The sequence below is a fragment of the Oryctolagus cuniculus genome, chromosome 15, assembly GCF_964237555.1.
Source record: "Oryctolagus cuniculus chromosome 15, mOryCun1.1, whole genome shotgun sequence".
Taxonomy (NCBI): Eukaryota; Metazoa; Chordata; class Mammalia; order Lagomorpha; family Leporidae; genus Oryctolagus; species Oryctolagus cuniculus.
This window is the reverse complement of record NC_091446.1, coordinates 35,428,908-35,456,353: the sequence shown is the minus strand read 5'-3', so window position 1 is coordinate 35,456,353 and position 27,446 is coordinate 35,428,908. Positions and strand designations below refer to the sequence as shown.

The 27,446-nt window shown below is 39.9% G+C and overlaps 1 pseudogene; it reads left to right on the top strand.

The window, feature by feature from the left end:
- Window positions 1-69: 69 nt before the first annotated feature.
- Window positions 70-24,958, top strand: LOC100350195 (cytochrome P450 2C4-like; annotated as a pseudogene).
- Window positions 24,959-27,446: the final 2,488 nt, after the last annotated feature.

Genomic DNA, 27,446 nt, shown 5'->3' with positions numbered 1-27,446 from the left:
GATTTTGATCAATTATTTTGGTAATTATTCACCAAATTCATATTGACTTTGAAAGCCACAGGTTAGCGTGAATCATGCAATAGTGAATCAAAGCATACTCTAAAAATGTTGGTGAATCCAGGTAAACTGAAGGCCTTGTTTCGAGGAAGACAGCAAGACATGGGACACACGACGTCAGTTCAGAAGTCTAACATCAGCAGTTTGTGTGCCTTCAGATATGGAACAGAATCTCCAGACCAAGTTTCCTCATCCCTCAAATTGAATGATTTTACCTTAGGAAAAGGTAACAGAATCTGAAGAATGTGTAAGGTGTGAAACTCTTTGGGAATTGTCAGAATCTCTCTATTCGTGGCTGATAAAACATTCTCTAAGTTGTTCTCGACAAGACTTAATTTTCACAAATACAGTTCAGGAATAATAGCACTAGCCAATTTACAGAAACATCTGATGATACTGTAAAAACATGCCTTTGTATAAGCATAGTCATTGGTGATCTAGTGACGTTTATCTTTCGGTGAGGTTTACCTTCTGTGAACACAGTGTCTGCTCCTGTTCATGTCGACAAGTTGTGGTTCTTTGAGCTGTGGGTCCATTGAATGATTTCTCTTCCTCTCCTCCTCTGTTTCATCTGCAAGCGCATTCTTTCTGTAATTTTCCCGAATTTCTGCATTATTTCACTTTTCATTTCAGACCATGACAGACCCAAACCAACAGAATCATCTTTGGCTGGAGTTGAACATGAGGTGAGGATAATTTCACTTTCCCAAGAGTTTCCCTCAAATTCTTTGAGATTGTCTCTTTCCTTAGTTTCAATGACTAAATTTTTCCTCTACAGTGAATCAACAGGAAGAACTCTTTTTCTGTTCATGTGAGCACATGTGAGTTCTTTATCCTTGGAGTCAATTAAAGGACCTCCTATTGGGTGCGATGTCTGCTTTATTATGAACATAGTGTGTTGTTTATTGAGAGTCACTAATATTTTAGGTTTCCTTTGTTTGTTGAAGTAACTCTGGAGGCTGCCTGTGTGTAGGACATAGTACACAAGATGGGAATCAGAAGATCTCATAGAAATCCCCCAGAATAGACACTGTGGCGTAGTCATTCAGCTGCTGCTTTTGACACAGGCATTCAATGTCAGAAGCTTGGATTTGATTCCTGGTTTCAATTTTTGACCTGGTTTATGCTAATTCTATACAGGGGAGAGGTTGGGGGAACAAGAAGATTTCTTAGCTCTTGGGCCACTTTCACCCATGTGGTAAACCTGAATTGACTTCTGGGTTTCTGATTTGACCTTTCTGAGCCTTTGCTGTCCGTGGAATTTGTGGGAGTGAAGCAAGATACAGGAAATGGTTCTCTAACCCTGTCTAATCTCTCGCTCTCTCACTCTCTCACTCTCTGCCTTCCAATAAAGACAAATAAAGTTTTGAAACCTAAATTAAATTGTATTTAAAACAATTCTCCAAACCAAATTGAACATAAAAACACAAATTCCTTTCTGTGACTTGTGAGCCTGTGATCCTGGCCATGTCCTCTGTTTCCTATGAATCTCTATTCATTTGAAAATTAAAATTAATATTCTCTGCTTTCTCAAGTTTTCCTTTTAAAATTTAATGGCAAAAATCATGCCAATTGATTTAGATAGTGATTTGGTCATTTCTGTCCATTCAATATTTACGGTTTATGGTTACTTTCTAATGTTTAGTTATTTATAATATTAGTAGAGCACATTAAATGTCTGAATTCTGCCATCATTGAGTACAAAGTGTCTCACTTTTTGATATAGCTTCAAGACACACTCACATATATATTGTATATGCCTGTATAATACGTTATAAAAGTCATAGCATACTGTGATTTCTTTTAGTCATAAATTCTCAACTGGAAATTATAACACAGACATAGAATTTGGCATGATTTTGTTGTATCATCATTAATTCTCTATCATGACTACACATGGAAAACATCTGTTTTTTTTTTTTTCCAATTACCAATACATGGGTACAACCCAGTACAATGAAATTACCATTTCCCAAGTGAGCATAGGAAAGAATGCAATGCGACTAAAGAATATCTTGTTTTCATCTATGTCATGGAGGCAAAGTTCACTCAGGAGAGGGATAAAGTGCATTGTTGTTGGACCTGTCAGAGAAGCATATTAGCAAGAGTGGTATAAAGCCTGTGCTTCCCAGCTCACAGGATCCCAGGAAGAAGAGAATGGATCCAGTTGTGGCCCTGGTGTTGGGTCTCTGCTGTTTACTTCTCCTTTCACTCTGGAAGCAGAATTCCAGGAGGGGGAAGCTCCCTCCTGGCCCCACTCCTTTCCCCATCATTGGAAATATTCTCCAGATAGATGTTAAGGACATCAGCAAATCCCTAACTAATTTAAGTATTCATTAGATTGACTCTTTTTAAAATAAAAACTATTTCTGGATGCAGATTCTTTGACAGATGATTATAAATCAAAATGCTCTCTGTAAGCTTTGATGCTTCTTCTACCAATTTCAGGAGTTGAGTAGAGAAATATTTAGATCCCTGTAGATAGAATAAAAATAACTAAGTGACAAAAATCAGGAGTACTGCAGAACTTCTTTGAATTCAGCCATTTACCTGAACATCAGTGATAGTGAAGAGCTTCTGATACAAATTTCATTCAAGAAATCATCTGTTGTATTATACATGTGGTTACTTTTTTCAGATTATCCATGAAAATTGAACGTCTCTGCAGAATCAATAAAAACTGGTATCACTATGGGTTCTGAGTGGTCTAGGTGAATGAAAGAAAGAAGTAAACATTCAGTGGCCACCTTGTGGCATCAGAATTCTTTTAGATTCTGTGAAACTCTGCTGTGTGGCCCAGAATGCTACAGGATGGAAGAAGCTGCTCCTCCCTGGGATGCTGCTTGCAATGTCCTGGCCCTTCTCTGGTGCTGCTGCTTCTTGTTCTTCCTCTTCTTCTTCTACTCCTACTCCTACTGCTCCTCCTCCTTCTCTCTCCCTCCTCTTCCTTCATCCCCCTCCCTCCTTCTTCTCCTCCTTTTCTTCTTCTTCCATCCTCCTCCTCCTCCTCCTCCATCTTCTTCTCCTCCTCCTCCTCCTCCTTCTTCTTCTTTTTGAAGATTTATTTGATTTACTCAAAAGACAAAGTGAGAGAAACTAAGGACAGACAAAGCAAGAGATCTCCTGACGAGCACTGCAGCAAAGCACCTGGAGCCTCCTCTTGTGATGCCGGCATCTATACGGGCACCGTTTGAAGACCAGGCTGCTTCATATCTGATCCTGCTATCTGCTAATTATCTTGGAACAGCATCAGAACATAGTGCAATTTCTTGGGCCCCTGCACCCACGTGGGAAACTGCAAGAAGCTCCTGGATTCTGGAATCAGCATGGCCTATCCCTAGCGCTATGGCAATTTGGGTAGTGAAACAGCAGATTAAAGATCTTTCTCTCTCTCTCTCCTCTCTCTCTCTCTCTCTCTCTCTCTCTCTGTCTCTCTCCCCACCATCTCTCCTCCCCTTTCTGTAACTCTGCTTTTTGAAAATTGAATCAGTGAATCAGTGAATGGAAGACCTCTGTCACTCTCTCTCGCTCTGCCTCTTTGACTCCTTCAAATAAATAATTAAATCTTTAAGAAGAGAGATATCCCATTTGCTGTTTGACTGCACCAAGGGCTGGAGTGATCAGGGCTGAGAAAGGTCAGAGCCTGGGTCAGAGCAAGGAGCTCTTCCTGGGTCTCCCACATGGGTGGCACATTTTTTTTTTTTTTACAAGATTTTTTTTTTGTATTTGAAAGGCAAAGTGTCAGAAAGAGACACACAGAAAAAGACATCTTGTTTGTTCTCTTTCTGTCTTTTAAATGCCAGTAGATTTCACACTGGGCTGGACATTAGACTTAGTTGGGGTGACATTTAAGGACATACAACACTAGTGACATCGGAACCTGACTGAGTCAGGATCCTCATGAGAAGGGCTTGCCATGTGATCCTGGGTAAGCTGGGTAATGATTTCAAGCCACAGAGTTTGAATAGGCAGCAAATAGCCTCTATTTCCTGGCTGCAGGAAACTGGAGATTAATTTAGAATTCCAGTCCAGGTTTCTTTATTTATAAAATAGTGGAATTAACCTTGTTGAGTGTATTATTTGAGAATTACATGCAAACCTCATACCAACTACCTGGGCCATTTATGGCACATCATAGGTCATTCATGAGCAGCAACCATAATAATCACTATCATATTTAGTTATAAATAGAAATACTTAAATCCATGGAATTATAAAAAGATAACATCGACAATGCTAATTTCCATCTGAATCAGACACACTATGTGACCTTCATATACTTTCTTTGGTTATATTTGTTTCTCTTCCCAGTTCTCAGAACGCTATGGTCCCGTGTTCACTGTGTATCTGGGCATGAAGCCCACTGTGGTGCTGCATGGATATGAGGCAGTGAAGGAGGCCCTGGTTGATCTTGGAGAGGAGTTTGCTGGAAGAGGCATTTTTCCTATAGCTGAAAAAGTTAATAAAGGACTCGGTAAGTGTGTGTGTGTGTGTGTAAGTGTGTGTGTGTGTGTGTGTAACAGTGGTAATAGGGTGGAGAGGATGGAAAACAGAGACTTGAAAAGCTCCTCAGACAGAACTTGGCCATCTGTGTGGCTGCCTCATGTCAGCTTCTTCCTACTTGCTGGAATCTCCCTCCCTCCTAGTTTCTGTTTCTCATTCTGGCAGGAATCATTTTCAGCAATGCAAACACATGGAAGGAGATGCGACGCTTCTCGCTCATGACCCTGCGGAATTTCGGGATGGGGAAGAGGAGCACTGAGGACTGAGTTCAAGAGATGGCCTGCTGCCTGGTGAAGGAGCTGAGAAAAACCAATGGTGGGTGACCCTTACCCCACATCGCTGACTCTCGCTGCTCCTTCTCTATGCTGCCCTGGGAAACCTTGCAGGGTGGGTGGAGCCTTCATCCTTAGGCATGGCTGCCTCTCCCATTGAGGTAAGGGGCGGTTTGGAGCAAGGAGTGGGGAGTTTGTGTGGATCTGAGCTGTGTTTGCAGCCTGGTTCTGTGTCTGGTGTGGGTGTGAAAGTTCATTTAATACTCTCCTGTCCCAAATCATTTTCCTTTATTTTCCAGTCAGAAATCATGAAAGTAAGTTTTGAGCATTATTTTTATGAAAGAAGGTTTTCTCTATAGTCTGAATGCTGTTACCTATTGTAGAACGTTTCATGGTGGAAACTTGGCAAAGCACATGGTGGCAATGACCCATCAGCCTCTTACGGGGCATAAAACGACCCTCGTGGGCGTTCACATCTGCATGCTCAGCTTCACTGACATGTCTGAGGTTCCCCAGGCCCGGGCCTAGTGCTAGACACCAGTGGTGCTGTGTGCAGTTTTGTCACCCTAGGCATATCCCAACAATGTTCCTGTCACTTACTATTCTCTGTAATCACACTGTTTACAAAAATTGCTCTCCCTTGTTGAGTCTACTTGCTCTATGGATTTATTTGTTTTGAGTAAATATAGCCAGTAACATATTTCTGCACATCCACAAACATGAAGTGATTTATTTAACAAAATTTCAACTGTTGATAATAGCTGTTTATATTGACTTTCCTTAGCAGAGTGTGGCTTTGTTTCTGCTGTGCTTTCTCTCTGTGTTTATTAGATTTTGTTTGAGAAATTGTGACATATTTTCCTCCACAACCAGGTCTACTGCTCCGAGATGTGTTGCTCACAATGTGTCTGATTATCACTTCAGGTTCCAAATTACCCTGTTTTATAATTCTCTCTTCTAAGCAAAGGGAAAGATTGAAAATCAGGTTTTCTGTAGGTAACACATACATACACACAAATACACAGTTCCCAAGGCTTTCCAAATTATCCTCTACCTTGTTGGGGTAAAAAAAAAAAATTGTCTAAATATGTAGAGTACTGTAAATGTTTAGAAAGCCTGACAGAGAAGCAAGTAACTCAGGTATCCTAATGTCCTGTTCTCTACCATGTATTCTGACCACTTTTAATCAAGATGCCCTTTTGGAGGGGGCTGTGAGGTGTCTATAGCTATGAATTTGGGAGCTCTTTACCTATTAAGTTTATTGATCATTTGATGGTAACATTTGCACTGTACAAATCTGCCATCTAAAATGAAAACCTCTCCTGCATTTTTATTTGTTTATCTGTAAGATGAGAAACTTGACTTAACGTATGGGTAAGTTTTAAATTTTATTAAAACACATTTTGCTATTTGGTATAGTTGTACAGAACAATATGTTAGAATCAACTAAAAGACAGCTTTGCTCAAGTATGTTAAATATGGAAAGCAATTCGAGATATTAGCTGGTCATGTCTCAAGAAAGGAAATTTTTTTTTTACATTGAAATTCTTGATAAAGAAGACTCCAATTACTTTTTGGCTTCCCCAATCTAGCATGTATGCTTGAAATAAGTAAATTAATATTCTCACTTTGTTCCTTCAAGGAAACAGATCCACAGATCCATGGTTTTTTTTTTTTTTTTTTTTTTTTTTTTTTTTTTTGACAGGCAGAGTGGACAGTGAGAGAGAGAGAGACAGTGACAGGTCTTCCTTTGCCATTGGTTCACCCTCCAATGGCCGCTGCAGCCGGCGCACCACGCTGATCCAAAGGCAGGAGCCAGTTGCTTCTCCTGGTCTCCCATGCAATTGCAGGTCCCAAGCACTTGGGCCATCCTCCACTGCACTCCCTGGCCACAACAGAGAGCTGGCCTGGAACAAGGCAACTGGGACAGAATCCGGCTACCGACCGGGACTAGAACCAGGTGTGCCGGCGCTGAAAGGCGGGTGATTAGCCTAGTGAGCCGCTGAGCTGGCACAGATCCTTCTTAAACTTATGCTTTCCTTACTTATTTTTCTAAAATTTTTCTTTAAAGGGAAAGTCAACCGTTTTGATAGACACACCACACACACATACACACACACACACAAAGAGGTAGGGAGGGAGGGAGGGAGGGAGGGAGAGAGAGAGAGAGATCTCATCTACTAGTTCACTCCCCAGATTCCCACATAGCCAGGCCTATAATGAGGCAGAAGTGGGTACTCGATTAGGTCTCCCACTTGAGTGGCATGAACTCAGCTACTTGAACCATCACCTGTTGCCTCCAATAGTCTGAACTCTCAGGAAGCTGGAGTTAGGAGTGGGGCCTAGTGTTGAACCCAGCACTCTATCTGGAATGCAAATCATCTTAGATGGTATCATAAGCTTCATAATTTAGTTTTTAGTTTTTCTCATATTACATGCATGCCTTCAGCTTTGACAATTTTTCTCATTTAAGTATGTAAATTTACCCACAATTTGTCTCTTTTTCCCTCTCTACTGGTTCAACACTTCATTTTTCATTATTTGTGACTATTCGTTATTTTATCTATAAGAAGTTTCCTGGCCCACACTATTTTCTGCCTTCCATTTCAGTGCTTTATTATCTACAGACATTGTGCACATGCATGATTCTGGTTTGAAAATTGAATTATTAAAACTGTTTTCATTTTGCTTCCCAAATAGCAGATCTCTTGTGATAAAAGGGTGCATAGAAAAGCAATAAATGTGATTGAGTATTGGAAATTTCATTATTTAGCCAAATTTCATTATTTAGCTATTATTTAGTCAAATCAGGCTTACAGTAAAGTGATGTTTGTTTGATTTGATTTGTGTCACTTTTTTTTACTGTCAAAGGAATTTGTAGGCAAGACATTTCTTACTATTTCTAAATTAACATGGAGAAAAATAACATGCTTTATATGTATATTTTAATGGTGTTTTAAAATTGTTTTCAATTATTCAGCCTCACCCCATGATCCCACCTTTATCCTGGGCTGTGCTCCCTGCAATGTGATCTGCTCTGTTATTTTCCATAATCGCTTTGATTATAAAGATGAGGATTTTCTTAAACTGATGGAAAAATTAAATGAAACTGTTAGGATTCTGAGCTCTCCATGGTTGCAGGTGAGAGTGAGATCTTTTGTTGCTGGGAAGCCATTTATGTTCCTTTATCTGACAGGTGCTAAATGCTACATGGACCAAGCTATGAAGAGAATGTATAGACAGCACAGTCCCAGCAGAGCTGATGTCATTGAACACTGTGAAATGTGATGGAAATTTTTATTTACACACAGCAAAATGAGTGTCCAAATACTGGGCTAATGTTTGTGTCCATTATCTTCTGTCCAGTGATTTTTCACTAAACTCCAAGCCCTATTTCTATGAAGCCACTTCAATGACTGAACACAGAATGTCTTTGTCAATCAATGGACATCCAGGCTGTTATTTTCTTAAGATATTTATGAATATGATGGCAGGATCAGAGAGAGAGGAAGAAACAAAGGGGAGAGGAGGAAGAGGAGAAGGAGAGGAGGAGAACAAAAGAGAGAGATACCTTCTATCTGCTGCTCACTTTCTGAACACCCACAACAAACATGGCTAGGACTCAAACCTGCATACAATATGAGATGCAGGCTTCACAAGTGGTAGCTTTACCTGCTGCACCACAATGCCGTCATTTCCTATTATATTTTAAGTTTGTAGCAAATGATTTATGAAACAAAATGAGAATCATATAAAGAGGAGATTATACTATAGAACAGGCCAGTGCCACGGTTCGCTAGGGTAATCCTCTGCCTGCGGTGCCAGTACCCTGAGTTCTAGTCCTGGTTGGGGCACTGGATCTGATGCGGTTGCTCCTCTTCCAGTCTAGCTCTCTGCTGTGGCCCGGGAGTGCAGTGGAGGATGGCCCAAGTGCTTGGGCCCTGCACCTGCATGGGAGACCAGGAGAAGCACCTGGCTCCTGGCTTCGGATCAGTGCAGTGTGTGGGCAGCAGCAGCCATTGAGGGGTGAACCAACGGAAAAGGAAGACCTTTCTCTTTGTCTCTCTCTCACTGTCCATTCTGCCTGTCAAAAAAAAATTATGTGTGAGTCTAGGAAATTAAATTTACCTTTGATAACCTGGTCAGACATCTCATGCTCAAATATTTCTATAAGCATATAGAAGTACCACATATTTACAGTAAAAGCATTCTTTTTAAGAAGGACACTATTTTATTCCTATTAATATCTATAATTCATATTTATGGCAGGGTTTGCATGTATATATGTATACATACATGCATTATCAGGTATGTATTATTGTACTCTCTTCTAGGTTTGCAATAATTTCCCCGCTCTCACTGACTATATCCCGGGGATTCATAACACCTTCGTAAAAAAATATTGCTTATACAAAAAATTTTATTATGGAGAAAGTGAAAGAACACCAAAAATCTCTGGATGTTAACAACCCTAGGGACTTTACTGATTGTTATTTGATCAAAATGGAGCAGGTAAGATGTTCACACAGCTTGTTATTTGTTTTCTTGTGTATTTTTAGATTCATTGAATAATTCTATATATACAATGGATATTTAAATGATCAGGCTGGTTTGACAAGCAATTTACATATCTACAGAATGAGTGAACCCCCAGTATTATGAAAAATATTAGGGTACTTTATATAAATTTTGTGGAAATAAAAAATTAAAAGATGAGTATTTCGGTGTAAGAAAACGAAAGCCAATATATATTTCCCATAATGTACATTACCATAAACGTGTTGAAGACACATAATATAAAATTAAGTTGTTAAATGATTAGAATACCTCCTGCTTGTTTTTAGATAAAAATAATCCTGCAAAGGGGAAACATAGTGTGCATCTCATGTGCAAATAAATAATTACAAACAATTAAAAAATTACAAAGTGTCATGGTGTAATGTGAAGATGACATCATCATTGCACAAGTGTGAGGGAGAGGGCAATATAGCTTAATTTGCATATCCTACACATTGAAGGAGGTATTTAGAAATTTGCAGTGCAGGACAGGAGAGGGAATTTCAGATGGAGTGTGTGGTGTGTGTGGAGGTGTTCAGTCGTATAATGGGAAAGAATAGGTAGAAGAGAGAAATGAATTTTGCTGAGTGTAACACAATAACTTGTACAGACCCACAGAGGTTGGTGTCTTGAAGGCAACCTGGGAGCATGGATCATGTCATCAATGCACTCTGTTGAAAAGGTTATTTGCTTCCCATTGAATACATTGGCACCTGGGTCATAAGTCAAATGAACATAAATATAAGTTTGTTTGTAGGCTGTCAGTTCCATTCCATTGATCTATGTGTTTGTTATCGTGCCAGCTGTACCATCTTGAAGTGTTAACTACTGTACTGTTCAGGTAGAGAAGTGTGAGATTTTTAACATTGGTTGTTCTTTCTCAAGACCATTTTGGCTATAATAGCTTCCTTGAATTTCAATAAAAATTTTAGGACAAGCTTATAAATTTCCACAAAGACACTTGTGAATATTTAGAGGCATTGCATTAAATCCATAGTTCTTTTCATTGTTGTCACGTAAAAAAAATGAGGAGAAACTTACATAACATGAAATGAACCATTTTAAAGTCCACACTGGTGTTATTTAGTGTAGTCTCAATGTTGTCCAAACACCAACTCTCTACTTTCAAAACCTTTACATCACTGCACAGAAACCTATCCTCTCCATTAAATGATAACTTCCCAAACCCCTACCCTGTCAGGAAGTGAGCTTTAATCTGCGTTTTGTCTCTGTGGATTTGCATATTGTAGATACATCCAGTAAAAGCATGGTATTCCATGTTATATGTACACATACCAGAATTTGTTTATCTTCTGTTGATGGATGTTTGTGTTATTTCTTCTTTTGGCTCTTGGACATAATGATTCTATGAACATCTACATGTAGGTTTCTTCATGGACACACTTTCACTTTTCTAGCGTATACCTAAATGTGAAATTTCTGGGTCATATGATAAATTTATTTTCTTATAAGTACATGGGAATGCTGTTAACATTCTAAGTCTGTTACAGTCTATTTTGAATTGATATTAACTTCAAATTGCATTCATTTATTCTTTCCCTATCTAGCTCCATGACCCTCTTTCTTTGTTATTTGTGGGTTGTATGAAAAAAAATTTATTCATGTCATCTTTAGATAGAAATACATACTTCTTTTCTATGTGAATACATTTATTTCTTTTTCATATCTAATTTCTCTGGCTAGACCTTCTACAGCTATGCTGAATAGCAGTGGTGAAAGTACACATTGATTGTATTATTTTCCTCCTTTTTATTTCAGAGAATAAGATTTAGGCTTTAAAAATGTAATAAGATTCAGTTTTGTAATTTTTCAAAACCTTCTGTATAATGATAAGGAAGTTTATTTGTATTTTCTGAGTCCCTTTTTATCTTGCAAGCATTATATTATTCAAACTTCTTTGTTTCAAAATTTTATTAAGGCATTACTTATATACAGATTTAGGAACATAGTCATTTTTCCCAACCTATCCTTCCTCTCATTTGCATTCCTAACTTCTTTTTCTTCCCCCTCCCCCTCCTCTTCCCATTCTTATTTTTTGCAAACATCCATTTTCAGTTAACTTTATTACCCTACACTAGGCTGAGAGTTCAACAAATAGTATGAGGAAAAAAAAAAAAAAAAGCTCTTCAATGGTTGAGACAAGGACTATTCAAAACCATCACATATAAAAGTGTCAATTACATGCCTACAGATCTTTAAGTAAGCTATTAGTTGGCACAGATCAGAAAGAACATGTAGTATTTATATTTTCTGGACTGACTTATTCCACTAAAGATAATGGTTTCCAGCTGCATCCATTTTGTTAGAAAAGACAGAATTACTGTTTTTTTTTTAATGGATCTGTAATGTTCTATAGGGTGTATATATCATAATTTCTTTTTCAGTCTTCTGTTGATGGACATCTGTCGCTTCCCCTCTTCATGGAGGAACGACACTAAACCCTGCGTTGTTCTTTCGTCTGCTCGGCCCTTCCCGGGTTTGCTGCTGGTTCTTCCCGGGTTGGCTACCGACCCTTCCACCTCCGTGGAAGGGCGGTTCCCCCTGCCACTTTCCCCACTTCCGCGGGGGAGCGGCACACCGCCGGCCGGCTCTCTCGGGGGCTGCACAGGTGTTCCTTCAGATAGATGTTCCTGGTGCATGTTGTCTCTCTCCTCCTTTATAGTCCTCTTCCACCAATCCCAACTCTGCTACCCACATGCCGAGTATGCTGCTCTCCTCCAATCAGGAGCAGGTCCTGCTGTTTATTGGTTGAACTGGAGGCAGCTGTGTAGAAGCTGTTTCCTCCTCTCCCAGCGCCATATTGTGGGAGAGCAGATGCATAGAATAAGTCTTAATTCCAGTAACAGTCTAGTCCGAGTTGCTCCCCACAGACATCTGGGTTGATTCCATACCTAAGTTATTGTGAAATTTGCTGAAATAAACAAAGGGGCACATATACTTCTTTCATACGCTGATTTCTTTTTGTTTGGGTAAATTCCTAGGAGTGGAATGACTGGGTCTTATGGTAGGACTGTATTCAAATTTCTGATGTACGTCTATACTGTTCAACACAGTGACTGCACCAGTTTACATTATCATCTACAGTGGATTATGGTGCCTTTTCCTCCATACTCTCATCAGTATTTGTCGTTTGTTGAATTCTGTATGAGAACCATTCTAACAGGTGTGAGGTAAAAATTTTGTTTTTTTTTTTTTCTTTCAAACTTTTATTTAATGAATATAAATTTCCAAAGTACAGAATATGGATTACAATGGCTTCCCCCCATAACGTCCCTCCCACCCGCAACCCTCCACTTATCCACTCCCTCTCCCCTTCCATTCACATCAAGATTCATTTTCGTTTCTCTTTATATACAGATCAGTTTAGCATACATTAAGTAAAGATTTCAACAATTTGCACCCACACAAAACATAAAGTAAAAATACTGTTTGAGTACTAGTTATAGCATTAAATCTCAATGTACAGAACACTAAGGACAGAGATTCTACATGAGGAGTAAGTGCACAGTGACTCCTGTTGTTGACTTAACAAATTGACACTCTTGTTTATGGCCTCAGTAATCACCCTAGGCTCTTGTCATGAGCTGCCAAGGCTATGGAAGCCCCCTGAATTCACTGACTCTGATCATATTTAGACAAGGCCATGGTCAAAGTGGAAGTTCTCTCCTCCCTTCAGAGAAAGGTACCTCCTTCTTTGATGACCCGTTCTTTCCACTGGGATCTCACTCGCAGAGATCTTTCATTTAGCTTTTCTTTTTTCCCCAGAATGTCTTGGCTTTCCATGCCTTAAATACTCTCATGGGCTTTTCAGCCAGTGCTGCATGCCTTAAGGGCTGATTATGAGGCCAGAGTGCTGTTTAGGACATCTGCCATTCTATGGGTCTGCTGTGTATCTCACTTCCCATGTTGGATCATCCTCTCCCTTTTTTATTCTATCAGCTAGTATTTGCAGACACTAGCCTTGTTTATGTGATCCATTTGGTTCTTAGTCCTATCATTATGATCAATTGTGAACAGAAATTGATCACTGGGACTAGTGAGATGGCATTGGTACATGCCACCTTGATGGGATTGAATTGGAATCCCCTGGTATGTTTCTAACTCTACCGTTTGAGGTAAGTCAGCTTGAGCATGTCCCGAATTGCACATCTCTTCCCTTTCTTATTCCCACTCTTACATTTAACAGTGATCACTTTTCAGTTAAGTTTCAGCACTTAAGAAGAATTGTGTATTGATTATAATATTCAACCAAAAGTATTAAGTAGAACAATCAAAAAAATACTAAGAGGGATAACATTAAGTTGCTCATCAACATTCAGGGTGAGGGCTGATCAAGTCACCGTTTCTCCTAGTGTTCATTTCACTTTAACAGGTTTCCTTTTTGGTGCTCAGTTAGTTATGACCTATCAAGCAGAACAAGTGGTATTTGTCCCTTTGGGATTGGCTTATTTTACTCAGCATGATGCTTTCCAAATTCCTAACAGGGATCACTTTTCAGTTAAAATTTAAACACCTAAGAATAATTGTGTGTTAATTACAGAGTTCAACCAATGGTACTAGAACAAAAAAAAATACTTAAATGGATAAAGTATTACATTGTACATCAACTGTCAGGACAAGAGCTGATCAAGTCAATGTTTCTCATAGTGTCCATTTCACTTCAACAGGTTTCCCCCTTGGTGCTCAGTTAGTTGTCCATGATCAGGGAGAACATATGATATTTGTCCCTTTGGGACTGGCTCAATTCACTCAGCATGATGTGTTCCAGATTCCTCCATCTTGTTGCAAATGACTGGGTTTCGTTGTCTTTGACTGCTGTATAGTATTCTCTATTAGAGTACATGTCCCATAATTTCTTTATCCAGTCTACTGTTGATGGGCATTTGGGTTGGTTCCAGGTCTTAGCTATTGTGAATTGAGCTGCAATAAACATTAATGTGCAGACAGCTTGTTTGTTTGCCAATTTCATTTCCTTTGGGTAAATTCCAAGGAGTGTGATGGCTGGGTTGAATGGTAGGGTTATATTCAGGTTTCTGAGGAATCTCCAGACTGACTTCCATAGTGGCTTAACCAATTTGCATTCCCACCAACAGTGGGTTAGTGTCCCTTTTCCCCTACATCCTCTCCAGCATCTATTGTTGGTAGATTTGTGAATGTGATCCATTCTAACCTGGGTGAGGTGAAACCTCATTGTGTCTTTGATTTGCATTTCCCTGATTGCTAGTGATCTCTAACATTTTTTCATGTGTCTGTTGGCCATTTGGATTTCCTCTTTTGAAAAATATCTATTGTGGTCCTTGGTCCATCTCTTTAGTGGGTTGTTTGTTTTCTTTTTCTGGAGTTATTGATCTCTTTGTATTTTCTGGTTATTAACCCTTTATCTGTGGCATAGTTTGCAAATAATTTTTCCCATTCTGTCGGTTGTCTCTTCACTCTCCTGACTGTTTCTTTTGCAGTACAGAAACTTCTCAATTTGATGCAATCCCAATAGTTGTTTTTGGCTTTGACTGCCTGTGCTTCTGGGGTGTTTTCCAAGAAGTCATTGCTGGTACCTATATCTTGCAGGGTTTTTCCAATGCTCTCTAATAATTTGATGGTGTCAGGTCATAGATTTAAGTCTTTAATCCATGTTGAGTGAGTTTTTGTGTAAGGTGAAAGGTAGGGGTCTTGCTTCATGATTCTGCACGTGGAAATCCAATTTTCCCAGCACCATTTATTGAATAGACTGTCCTTGCTCCAGGGATTGGTTTTGGATCCTTGATCAAATATGAGTTGGCTGTAGATGTTTGGATGGATTTCTGGTGTTTCAATTCTGTTCCATTGGTCTATCCATCTGTTTCTGTCCCAGTACCATGCTGTTTTGATAACAACTGCCCTGTAGTATGTCCTGAAATCTGGTATTGTGATGCCTCCAGCTTTGTTTTTGTTGTACAAGATTGCTTTAGCTATTCAAGGTCTCCTGTGTCTCGATATGAATTTCAGCATCATTTTTTCCAGGTCTGAGAAGAAGGTCTTCGATGTCTTTATTGGTATAGCATTGAATGTATAAATTGCTTTTGGGAGAATGGACATTTTGATGATATTGATTCTTTCAATCCATGAGCATGGAAGATTTTTCCATTTCTTGGTATCCTCTTCTATTTCTTTCTTTAAGGTTTTGTAATTTTCATCGTAGAGATCTTGAACGTCCTTGGTTAAGTTTATTCCAAGGTATTTGATTGTTTTTGTAGCTATTGTGAATGGGATTGATCTTAAAAGTTCTTCCTCAGCCGTGGCATTGCCTGTGTATACAAAGGCTGTTGATTTTTGTGCATTGATTTTATACCCTGCTACTTTGCCAAAATCTTCTATGAGTTCCAATAGTCTCTTAGTAGAGTTCTTTGGGTCCCCTAAATAAAGAATCATATTATGTGCAAAGAGGGAGAGTTTGAGTTCTTCCTTCCCAATTTGTATCCCTTTAATTTCTTTTTCTTGCCTAATAGCTCTGGCTAGAACCTCCAGAACTATATTGAATAGCAGTGGTGAGAGTGGACATCCCTGTCTGGTACCAGATCTCAGTGGAAATGCTTCCAACTTTTCCCCATTCAATAGGATGTTGGCTGTGGGTTTTTCATAGATTGCTTTGATTGTATTGAGGACTGTTCCTTCCAAACCCAGTTTGCTTAGAGTTTTCATCATGAAAGGGTGTTGTATTTTATCAAATGCTTTCTCGGCATCTATTGAGATAATCATATGGTTTTTCTTCTGCAGTCTGTTAATGTGGTGTATCACATAGATTGTCTTGCGCACATTAAACCATCCCTGCATACCAGGGATAAATCCCACTTGGTCTGGGTGGATGATCTTTCTGAGGTGTTGTTGCATTCTATTGGCCAGAATTTTATTGAGGATTTTTGCATCTATGTTCATCAGGGATATTGGTCTGTAATTCTCTTTCAATTCTGCATCTTTTTTGGGCTTAGGAATTAAGGTGATGCTGGCTTCATAGAAAGAATTTGGGAGGATTCCCTCTTCTTCGATTGTTCTGAATAGTTTGAGAAGAATTGGAGTCAGTTCTTCTTCAAATGTGTGGTAGAATTCAGCAGTGAATCCATCTGGTCCTGGGCTTTTCTTTGTTGGGAGGGCCTTATTACTGTTTCAATTTCTGCCTCAGTTATGGGTCTGTTTAGGTTTTTGATGTCTTCCTGGTTCAATTTAGGTAGGTTGCATGTGTCCAGGAATCTATCCATTTCTGATAGGTTTCCCTGTTTGCTGGCATACAGGTCCTTGTAGTAATTTCTGATGATTCTTTTTATTTCTGTGGTGTCTGTTGTTATGTTTCCTTTTTCATCTCTGATTTTATTGATTTGGGTCTTTTCTCTTCTTTTTTTAGTTAGTTGGGACAATGGGGTGTCAATTTTGTTTATTTTTTCAAAAAACCAGTTATTCGCTTGGCTGATTTTTTGTAATTTTTTTTTTGGATTCAATCCTGTTGATTTCTTCTCTGATTTTAATTATTTCTCTTCTCCTACTAGATTTGGGTCTGGTTTGCTGCAGTTTTTCTAGATCCTTGAGGTGAATTGAAAGCTCATCCATTTGGTACCTTTCTAATTTCTTGATGTAGGCACCTATTGATATAAAGTTTCCTCTTAACACTGCTTTTGCTGCGTCCCATAAGTTTTGGTATGTTGTGCTGTTATCTTCATTTACTTACAGAAAATTTTTGATTTCCCCTTTAATTTCTTCTATGACCCATTGTTCATTCAGGAGCATGTTGTTCATCTCCATGTGTTTGCGTATCCTCTAGGGATTCCTGAGTTGCTAATTTCCAACTTCATTCCTTTATGGTCTGAGAAGCTGCATGGTATGATTCTAATTCTTCTGAATTTGCTGAGACTTGCTTTATGGCCTAGTATGTGGTCAATCCTAGAGAAGGTTCCATGTACTGCTCAGAAGAATGTAAAATCTTTAGCTGTAGGATTGACAGTTTTGTAGGTATCTGTTAAATCCATTTGGGCTACAGTGTCGTTTAAATCTACTGTATCCCTGTTGATCTTTCTATTTCTGAGAGTGGAGTATTGAAGTCCCCCGGTACTATTGTATTGGAGTGTAAGTCGCCCTTTAAGTCCCTTAACAAATCTTTTAGATAAACCGGTGCCCTGTAGTTAGGTGCATATACATTGATAATTGTTATATCTTCCTGTTGAATTGATCCCTTAATCATTATATAGTGTCCCTCTTTGTCTCTCTTAACAGTTTTTGTGGTAAAGTTTATGTTGTCAGATATTAAGATGGCTACGCCCGCTCTTTTTTCATTTCTGATGGCATGGTATATCTTTTTCCAGCTTTTCACTTTCAGTCTGTATGGATCTTTGTTGGAAAGATGTGTTTCTTGTAAGCAGCAAATAGATGGGTTTTATTCCTTAACCCAATCAGCCAATCAGTGTCTTTTCACTGGACAGTTCAGGCCATTAACGTTCAATGTGACTAATGATAAGTGGCAACTAACTTTGCCCTGCCATTTGCCAAAGATAAGTTCTAATATATGGTTTGAATTCCCTGTGATCTTTTGCTGTGACGTTTCCTTCCTTTACCTTCTTTCATATTGATGACCGTGTTTCTGTGTTTGTGAGGTGAAAATTTATTGTGGTTTTCATTTGCATTTCCCTTGTGGCTTTTTTTTTTTTTTTTTGGAACATGCTGAATGGACAGTGAGAGAGAGAGACAGAAGGAAAGGTCTTCCTTTGCCATTGGTTCACCCTCCAACAGCCGCCGCAGCCAGCATGCTGCGGCCAGCATACCGCGACTATCCGGAGGCAGGATCCAGGTGCTTCTCCTGGTCTCCCATGGGGTGCAGGGCCCAAGCACTTAGGTCATCCTCCACTGCACTCCCGGGGCACAGCAGAGATCTGGCCTGGAAGAGGGGCAACTGTGACAGAATCCGGCTCCTTGACCGGGACTAGAACCCAGTGTGCCGCTGCCGCAAGGAGGATTAGCCTGCTGAGCCGCGGCTTGGCCCCTGATGGCTTGTAATCCTGAGCATGTGCTCAAGTATCTGTTGGCCATTTGAATTTCCTCTCTTGAAAAATGCCTGTTTAATTCCTTTGCCCATTTCTTCACTGGGTTGCTCGTTTGGTTGTTGTGGAATTTGTGGAGCTCTTTATAGTTTCTGGATGTGAAGCCTTTATCAGTTACATAGTTTGCAAATAATTTCTCCCATTCTGTTGGTTGCCTCTTCCCTTTGCTGAGTGTTTCCTTTGCAGTGCAGAAGCTTCTTAGTTTGATGTAATCCCACTTGTCAATTTTGGCTTTGATTGCCTGTGGTTCTGGGGTCTCTTCTAGGAAGTCTTTGCCTATGCCAATGTCTTGCAGAGTTTCTCCAATGTTCTTTAGTACTTTGATGCTATCGGGTCATAAATTTAGGTCTTTGATTCATTTTGAGTGGATTTTTATATAAAGTATAAAGTAGTCGTCTTGTTTCATACTTCTGCATGTGGAGATCCAATTTTCTCAGCACCATTTGTTTAAGAGACTTCATATCCATTAAGTAGTAATTTCTTGCTCCGCAGTTGCTGTCAACCACCATTCTACATTCTATCTCCTGTTGTTAGCTATTCTAGGTACCTATAACTGGAAACAAAAAATGTTTCTCCGTTTGTGACTGGCTTTTCCTACTTGGCACAATGTTGTTATTACACACTGTATCTTTTTATTTTATATCCAGTAACATATATTTATAATTATGCTATAATAATTTTAATAAAACACTTATTTTAAAAACATAAAAATATTAAGTTTGACCATTCCCTATATAATCAATCTTTTTTAATTATTTTCTTTAAATTTTTACTTATTTATTTGAAAGGCAGAGTTGCAGACATTAAGAGAGAGATCTTCCATCCACTGGTTCACTCCCCAAATGTCTGCAATATCCAGAGCTGGGCCAATCCAAAGCCAGAAGTCTGGAGTTTCTACCAGTTTTCAAACAAGTGGGCAGGAGCCCAAGCACCTGGGCCATCTTCCATTACTTTCCCAGGAGCATTAGCAGGAGCTGGATTGGGAGTGGAGCAGCTGGGACTTGAAGCCTTGTCAATATGGGATGCTGGCACTACAGCAGGTGACTGTACCTGCTACACCACAGTGCCAGCTGCGTACAGTTACTCTTAACAGGAATACTTATCTCTTAGTATGTCTTCAAATTCTGATTTTCTCTTAGTTTCTCCTTTATTTTCTTTTTCTTTAGTGTTATATTCTACTTTCTCACACATATTCTTGCAACTGCATTACATTCTTTATATATAATTTCCTTCAGGTCTTTGAACATTTTAGAGATTAACTTAAAGATTTTATCATAAGACCAATGACTTTGTTTCCTCAAAATTACTTCTGTAAAATCATTTTTAAAAAATATTTCTTTATTTAGTTGAAATGCAGAGTTACAGAGAGGCAGAGAGAGAGAGAGAGAGAGAGAGAGAGAGAGAAAGAGAGAGAGAGAGAAAGGTCTTCCTTCCACTGGTTTACTGCCCAGATGATCAGAGTTGTTGGAATCAGAAGGTGGGAGCCCGGAGCTTTCTCCAGGTCTCCCAACTGGGTTCAGAGGCTCAAGGTCTGGGCCATCTTCTACTGCTTTCCCAGGCCATAGCAGAGACCTGGATCAGAAGAGGAGTAGTCAAGACTCGAACGGGTGACCATATGGTATACCAGCACTGCAGGTGGCGGCTTTGTCTGCTGTGCTACAGTGATATCCCTGTAAAATCATTTTTAATTTCTTAATGGATCGTATTTCTTGCTTCTTTTTATAACATGTAATTTCTTCTTGAGAACTGGACATGATGTGTCAATTCTAGAAATCAGAATTTTCTGCATTGCAAAAACTGTTGTTTTTCCTTGACAAATCCTGCAACTGCATACTTATTTAGAAATTTTTAGATTATTTTAGCAAAGGATATATTTCCTGTCATGTGACCACTCAACTCTTGTTCTGTTTTCTTTGCTACTGATCAGTGATGTGACACAGATTTTGTTAAAATTGGGTCCAGTGAGAATAGAAAAAAATATTAAAGTCACTCTGCTTCATTAAATCCCTCACTTAATGCCCTGGAGAAGTTGTTGGAGCACATGGGATTGAAACAATGCCCAGCCCATCAGCAACCAAAAGGTACAACTCCTTATTTTTAAAGGAAAACATTCCCCTTGCCCAGTCTGGGACCAGAAAGCCACACAGCAGCACAGGACACTGGCCCCAAAGTTGCCTGCCACAGAGCTGAGGTACAACGTATGTTAGCCTCTATTTATACATGAGATGCCAAAGTTCCCTAAAATAGAGCAGAGAAGTTCTTCATCAAGCACTAGCCTGAAGACTGCAAGTGTCTGACGAGCACCCAGGGTCCTGAAATACTTGCCCCAGACAGATCCTTCAAGGTCAGTGATTTTCTTTTCCTGCAGGGACTGATCGCCCTCATTTTTAAAATGAAGAAAAGCAAACTGTCCAAAAATGATAAGTAGTCATGAGTTTCTACTTGCTACTGAGCTTGCTTTCCTTTTAGAAGAGGTGATTTTTAAGCAGGTCAGATGTTTATTTACATATGTCTTGTGAACAGGTTTCTGGACCTTTCACAAACCAACCAACTTCTGTCTGAAACCACACATGTGAGATGTGTGAAAACGGGACTGAAGGACAGCAGCATGTGGCAGTGGGAACCAGAGTCCAAGCTTGATGAGGAGCACAGTCACAGGTTTTGGCACCCACCCACCCACGTGCTCACATCAAAGATGCTGTCACAGGGCATTTTAGCAAAATCACTGCCACTGCCATGAACTCATCTCTGCTCTTTACTTGGTCTGTGTGGCCGGAGATGTCACTGATATTCCAGGGACTTGGGCTTCCCCTTCTGTTGATCAAAAATGGCTTTTCATTATTTCCACTCTTTATTTTTTCCAGCTCAATGACTTCTTTATAACTTGAATTATTTGTGTCTGTTTTATCCAGGGCACAAACATCATAACATCACTGACATCTGTGTTACATGATGAAAAGGCATTTCCTAACCCAAAGGTATTTGACAATGGACACTTTCTGGATGAGAGTGGCAACTTCAAGAAGAGTGACTACTTCATGCCTTTCTCAGCAGGTAATTAAATTCATATCCATGGAACTTCAGAGAAGAGGTATTCCATCAGTTGGTTCACTACCCAGTTGGCCGCAAACAGCCAGAGCTGCGCCCATCTGAAGCCAGGAGCCAGGAGGGAATCTGGCATTTTTCTCATGCACATTTTAAAATGTCTTCTTTATGCTTTATTTTTGAAAGTTTGTGTCCTGATTAAGATCTCTTCTGATCATGTCTATTAGAGTTTTATGTGCCTCCTATACTAGTATGTCCCAATCGTTCTCCTACTTAATAAAGTTTTTTTGCTATGGGCCTTTTAATCCGTTCCCTCTTTCCACACCTTTTGGAACATTTAAGACACATATGTAAGGTTTTTTGAGAATATCCCATACATCTTGAACACTATTTTCAGTTTTTCTAATTTCTTCTTCTTGATTTTTTTGGCCCCATCAAGATATTTATAGAGACTTGTCTTCTAGCACAGAAATTGTTTATTCTGTCCCATCAAGTCTGTTGCTAAGGTTTTCCATTGTATTTTTTATTTTACACATTGAATTCCTGTTTTTTCTTCAATATCTCTATCCTCTGGTAAAATTGTGCATCCATGTCAAATATGAATTTCTTTAACTCATGAATTTGCTTCTCATTGTTTTTGTGCAATCTTATGTTCATTATTTTGAATTTCTTTACAGGAATTTCATCAAACGCTTCATCTTCACATTTTAATATTGAAGTATTGTTGTGTTTCTTTCAGAGAGTCATCTTGTCTTCCTTTTTCATGTTTCTCATATTCCTGTATTTATTTTTAGGCATTTGTGGTTATACTTGTGGTTTTTCTCCTCTGAGAAAAAGCAGAGTTAGAGAGAGGGAGAAATATATAGTCAGAGGGAGAGAGACAGAGGGAGAGAGAGAGAGAGAGAGAGAGAGAGAGATACTAATTTTCCTTTTGAATGTTCTCTTCACAATGGTCACAAAAGCCAGAAAAGGCTCTGTCAGGCAGAAACCATGGGGCAGATACTCCATCTGAGGCTCCCATGTTTGTAGCAGAGGACCAAGCACTTGCATCATTTTGCGCTGCTTCCCCAGGTGCATTAGCAGGAGGCTAGATTGGAAATGGAGCAACCAGGACTCAAACCAGCACTCATATGGGATGCCAGCATCTCAGGTGGTAGCTTACCATACAGTGTCACAATGGCTGCTCCAAGAGCCAAATAACATTCTGTTATCAGCTGGAACCACATGGTTCCTCCTCTGGAGCTGGTAATTTTCCTCTTTGTAAGTGATTAGGAGCACCACTTCCAGTGTTTATGAACTTTCCTTGCTCACTGTGTATACTCATTGTTGGCAAGGTTACTGGGGCTTTGGGCTGTTGACACATTTCTCCATATTGAGAATCCTAAATTATTGGTTGATTGCATTCTTCCTATAGACACGTAATGGTGGTACCTAAGAGTTCTTCCTAGATGGTAAAAAGTGATTAAGACTTTCATCACACACCATGATAAAGATATTTAACTCCACGCCTTCATTGAAATTCTTCTATAGTTTTCCCTCACCATGAAGTGTCATGTATAGAGATAAAGCACAGGACAGCACTCAAAGAACTCACACGAAATTGATGACTTTTGTTGAGTAAAGGAAGGGAGAGAGGGAGGGAGGGGGGTATTTTTAGTGCCATGAGAGAAGGATGCATAGTCTGCAGGGGGTAGGGAGGAAGTATATGGAGAACAGATATATGATTCTTGCTCTCTTATACTCAACTGTGAGGCATAGAATGGAGTATCCAACATTGTAATACCAAAAATAACTTTTCATCTGCCCCAAAAGAAGTAGACATCATGACCAGAAGAGAAAGGTAGCACAGTATTAAGGAGATATTGAACGGAAAAATCAGAATGGTCACTCTAATTGGAAGATGTTTGAAAATCTGCCAAATAACCATGAAGTTAGGGAACCAGTGGAAATTTTTCAGGATACCTGACAATGATTCCAGAGCACCCTGCTATTTTTCCAGTAATTGTCATATGTCTTGGATATTTATCCATATGTCTTCAATATATGTGCTTCCTTAATCCAGGCCTCTCGTTTCTTTATTCTTATGACCTTAGTAGTCTATTTCATATGTGGCACTGTAGATACCATGTTGACGTTAGAGACTGCTTTGATGATTCACACTTCAGTTTTCAAAAGAAAACAAAGAATTATGATTCCAGGTGATTCATGCTTCAATGAATCATAGACATGTTGTTGTGGATCCATATTAGAGGGCAAGAGTTTTCAGTCTGAGTGATCATAATGCATGCAAAAAGGAAAGGGAACTTGACTTGGGTCTTGAATGTAGCATAAGGAAACTGTTCTTATTCAGTCATTAAAAATAGTATAATGCAGGCCGGCACAGTGGCTCAATAGGCTAGTCCTCTGCCTGTGGCGTTGGCACACCCGGTTCTAGTCCCAGTCAGGTACCGGATTCTGTCGCAGTTCCCCTCTTCCAGGCCAGCTCTCTGCTATGGCCCGGGAGTGCAGTGGAGGATGGCCCAAGTGCTTGGGCCCTGTGCCCACATGGGAGACCAGGAGCAGCACCTGGCTCCTGGCTTCAGATCAGCACGGTGCACCAGCCGCAGTGCACCGGCCGCGGCGGCCATTGGAGGGTGAACCAACGGCAAAGGAAGACCTTTCTCTCTGTCTCTCTCTCACTATCCACTCTGCCTATCAAAAAAAATAGTATAATGCAAAACTTGAAACTTGATTGTGAATCAGAGATTGATGAAAAATGTGTATAGCTAGAGCTAAGAAGAGAGGTGGTGTGGGAATCAGATATCAGATGGGGAACAGGAAAGCAAAGGATGTTTGGGTCTCTCAAAATACATGGAAATTTGAAATGTCAAATGAGCAGTGATAATTGAATTATTAATGGACTAATTCACAGCGTTGATGTTTAAAAAATATTTCTGAACTAGTGTTTGTTAACCATCCACACATGAATCCACCCACCCATCCATCCATCCATCCATCAATAACTGAACATTCTCTTTCTACCAGTTATAAACACAGTGTTTGTTGCATTAACAGTTACACACTGGAAGTGATTACCTGCTGTATTTGTTATTTTCAGGAAAACGGATGTGTGTGGGAGAGGGCCTGGCCTGCATGGAGCTGTTTTTGTTCCTGACCTCCATTTTGCAGAACTTTAAACTGCAATCTCTGGTTGAGCCAAAGGACCTGGACGTCACTGCAGTTGTCAATATTTCGCTTCTGTGCCACCTGCCTACCAGCTCTGTTTCAATCCTGTTTGAAAGGGGACAAACTGGCTGCCGCTGTGCTGTTGTCTGCCATCACCCTCTCCTCAGAGGTGTGTCAATCCCTTCCTTTATCAGAGGCATCCTTTCTAACTTCTCTCACATCTTACTGTTCCCTCAGACCCAGTGAACACACAACCTCCATTAAAGGAATTTTGTAGGGTCATTTCACAAGAATGTCTGCTGTTCCCTATATTCTCCAACACTTACACAGATTTCCACATTGACTAATGTCTATCAATACTGCTTTGCCAAATATTATCATTGTAAAACAGATTTAATATTTAAATATGACAATTTGGACCTGTACTTCAGTCTCCACATTCTAAATTAAAAAAAATAAATAATACTAATCCTAGGGCCAGTTCTTTGTATTCTCTTCTTTTGTGCATCAAGCAGGTAATAAATAAAAGAAAACAGAGTCCCAAGAGGTCACACCCATCTTCATGATGACAAGCAGTGAGAGGGATGAAAGGGAATGAGGTAGAAAGCTATCTTGTCTGAGTATTACCAAGAGTTATTGGAGGTGTCATTTCCAAAGAGAGAAACTATTTTTAAATATTTATTTATTTGTTTGAAAGTCAGAGCTACAGAGACACTGAGAGAGAGGGAAAGGGAGGGCTGAGAAAGAGACAGTGAGAGAGAGTTCTTCCACCCACTGGCTCACTTGCCACATGGCTGCAATGGCTAGGGTTTAGCCAGACCTAAGTCAGGAGCTTCATCTGGGTCTCCCACTTGGGTGGCAATGATCCAATCACTGGAGCCCTCTTCTCTTCTTTTCATGGTCCATTAGCAGGGAGCTGGATTGAAAGTGGGACAGGAAACTGCATACAAACCAGTGTCCACATGGAATGCCAGGGTTGCAAGCAGTGGTTTTACTTGCTACACCAATTGCTGGCTCCTAAAATAAACTATTCTTAGAGCAGTTCTAACCTATAGGGAAAGTTGAGAGGATGTCTTAAAGGAAGGTGAGCATTAGCTTTTACAATTCATGCTCCTTCAAGGTGCTACTGTGAGCATAAAACAATAATATGGAATATTATTTTATTCCTTATATACAATTTATTGTCAAGTATGCATATACACTGCTGTATTGCTAATCATATGTTCTGAGTGCTATTTTCTGGAACAAGATCAAAATCCATGGGGCCGGCGCCATGGCTCACTTGGTTAATCCTCTGTCTGCAGCAGCAGCATCCCATATGGGCGCCGGATCTAGTCCTGGTTGCTCCTCTTCCAGTCCAGCTCTCTGCTGTGGCCCGGGAGGGCAGTGGAGGATGGCCCAGGTGCTTGGACCCTGCACCCAAGTGGGAGACCAGGGAGAAGCACCTGCCTCCTGGTTTTGGATCGGCACAGCACCGGCCGTGGCGGCCATTGGAGGAGTGAACTAATGGATGGAAGACCTTTCTTTCTGTCTCTCTCTCTCACTCTTTATAACTACCTGGCAAATAAAAAAAATGCATGGAAAGCCTATCATGGATCTCTGCACAAGACAGGGGCTTTAAGCAGGGACTTCATTCTGTTGGGGATGTGTGCTTGAGAGAATTGCAGCAGAGGCTGAAGATACTCCATGTGGATTTCACTGATGATAAGGGAGCATTTCTCAGTACTTCTGGATATCTGTGGTTGAAGTAGAAGGTGCTGTGATGATTTGAGTACTCAGTTCTCTCTGCTGTAAGGCAGAATTTTTTTCTCATTGGTCATCACAGCAAGACAAAAAGCCTGGTTTTAGCATTCCAATATTAGCTGCAGCATTATTAAAACTCACAATGAGTTTTGTTCAGGCTTACAAGGAGATGAAAATTCAGATATATCTAGTTACATGTACAGGCCCACATCCCTGCTACATCATGTTATATGTGCTGTAGCAAAAAATCGTGGAAAGAATTCTCAGTTTTCAGAATAACAGCAGTTAGTGTCAATTTATGCAAGAAAGCTCCATGTTATGAAATATGAAACCACTTCCTCCAAAACACAGAAGAATTCAAAACACAATAGAATTTATTAAGGGAAACTGATGAAAGACTCAGGATTTCCACAGTGAGCTGTGGGACCTGTGTGCAGAGTCAGGCCACTTCTCTGCAGGATGGTGGCTCAAACTCAAAGACCTAGAGGCCTCTCTAGGTGAAGAGGATGCAGGAAACGTGGTGGAAACAAGAGATGTAGAGAATGCTGACCACCCAGGGAAGGGCACAGAGTCAAGTCTGCATTTAGACATTCCAGTGTGCAAGAACACATCTCACACTGACATGCACTGAAGAACAGGAGAAAAAGCCTACTGGTCATTATAAAGATGTCCAGTCATAGGAACAACTTGAGGAGGGATAAAATAAAATGACAATTTCATGAACAGTAAGAAGGGAATATTGTAGGCACTTGCTGGCTAGGCAGACATTCACTAGAGGCCAGAGACAGGACTGTCTGAATCCAATGATTCAATAAGCACTGAGTTTGAAAAGCCAAAGACAGTCCCATGGAAAACAACTCAAAATCTAGAAAGACAACTGGAAAAAGCCACTTTTTAGTCTTCTCAGACTTCTCAGACACTGACCTTGGCCTCTACTCAGATTTTCACTACTCTAATACAATAATCCAAGTACTAACTGGTTGTGGAATTTGTCCCCAAGGCCTAAGGCCATGGACAAGTGCCACGC